General features: G+C 39.4%; 1 protein-coding gene across 3 annotated transcripts in view; it reads left to right on the top strand.

The window, feature by feature from the left end:
• mkxa (mohawk homeobox a) overlaps positions 1–1,491 on the top strand; it is a 1,121,182-nt gene extending 1,119,691 nt beyond the window's left edge. For all 3 annotated transcript variants that reach the window (XR_003049441.1, XM_025054738.1, XM_008307734.3), the window contains one exon: positions 832–1,491. The gene's annotated coding sequence lies outside the window, so the exon portion shown is untranslated. The remainder of the gene's footprint in view (positions 1–831) is intronic.
• Positions 1,492–1,507: the final 16 nt, after the last annotated feature.

Here is a 1,507-nt window from a genome sequence, read left to right as displayed (position 1 = left end):
AGTAGTGTCCACTAACTGTACTTTTTACAGGACAGACGAGGAGACTGATGCTAACACTTCTAGTCAAAGTCTAGTCATTTATCCATGTTGCTAGTTGAATAATTTCCGTTGTCACGACGACGTTTCGCCTCTCATCCAAGAGGAGTACAGCATATACATACTGAGGGTGGGACAAAAGATAAAGCTACTTCAGGTCCCTCCTGTTGGGTGGGCCGTTGGTGTCATCTGGGCAAGTGATAACAGTTGTAAGGAGTCTGATGGGTCATTGTAATCCTCATCAGAATAGTTTCAGTATGTTGGTGATAGGTTATGTCTTAGCCCACCTCCTCTGTTGAGTGAAAATTTCATGTCCAGTTGCCTAATGGAAGTCTTCAACAAAGAAAAGAGTTGTTTTTCTTTCAACTCTTGGATTTGTATGGAATTGGGAGGTGACCCTCCAGTCATTTAAAGTAGAACATCAGAAATAAGTGAAACCTTGTAGCGGTCACTAAAAATACATGAAAACATCCAATATTTATCTCATGCTCTGTTCCAGTAGTGTCCACTAACTGTACTTTTTACAGGACAGACGAGGAGACTGATGCTAACACTTCTAGTCAAAGTCTAGTCATTTATCAATGTTGCTAGTTGAATAATTTCCGTATATATATCTATAGGTTTTTGCTTTTTCCACTTTCTGAGCAATTTGTTACACCTTTGATGACATGTATAAGTTTCATTATAAGCTGAACATGTGGCTGTTGAAGTGACTATGTTTGTAGCTGCTTTTAAGGAAAATCTATTTGTTTGTGTGAACGTGTGGCACAATGCTGTTGTTCTTCTAATCTGCAGGTTCTTCCACGGTGCATACGAGGAGGAGTTTGGTTTCATCAACTGTGGCTTTCCAACCTGAATAAGCTATGTTAATGACTCTGTGTACCATGTCATTGACAAACTAGTGAGCCTACACCTGGTGGATTGCAGATGCCGTGCAGGTCTATCTCACCTGGTAACACCTGGTGTCCCGGCACCACTAGGGAGCAGCAAAGCACTTTTAAGTGAATGTTAGATTTGAATGCACCATTTTGTCAAAGCAGAGATTTTGTTTGAAGATGTTTTTCTTTGTACGGATCTTTGTATCAAATGCTGCTTTTATAAGTTTACTCTTTATAAGTTTAATCCTGCAATTCTGTCATTGTCCACTGCAGCTGGTAAAAAAACAAATGTAGTGAGTTAATGAGCAACATTACCAAGCTTTAATGAGGCCCTTGTCTGTTTAAATGTTTGTACTTTTTTTCAAATGTCTTATGATAACCATTGACTAGTTTCACCCAGCAGTAAAAGTTCCTTGCATGCTGCATGTCAGAACAGCTCAGGGGTCAAGCACTCTGACACTGGTACCAGGCTTCAAATTGAAATGCATTAGAAAAGACACCTGGTACCAGGTGTCACCAGGTGAGGGTTTTCACTTTCTTTTTTTTTTATATATAGCTGAATACACCTTTGATGACATGTATGAGTTTCATTA

This window comes from Cynoglossus semilaevis, chromosome 3, assembly GCF_000523025.1.
Source record: "Cynoglossus semilaevis isolate Cse_v1.0 chromosome 3, Cse_v1.0, whole genome shotgun sequence".
NCBI lineage: Eukaryota > Metazoa > Chordata > Actinopteri > Pleuronectiformes > Cynoglossidae > Cynoglossus > Cynoglossus semilaevis.
Note: the sequence above shows the minus strand (reverse complement) of the source record. Positions and strands in the feature narration are given on the sequence as shown.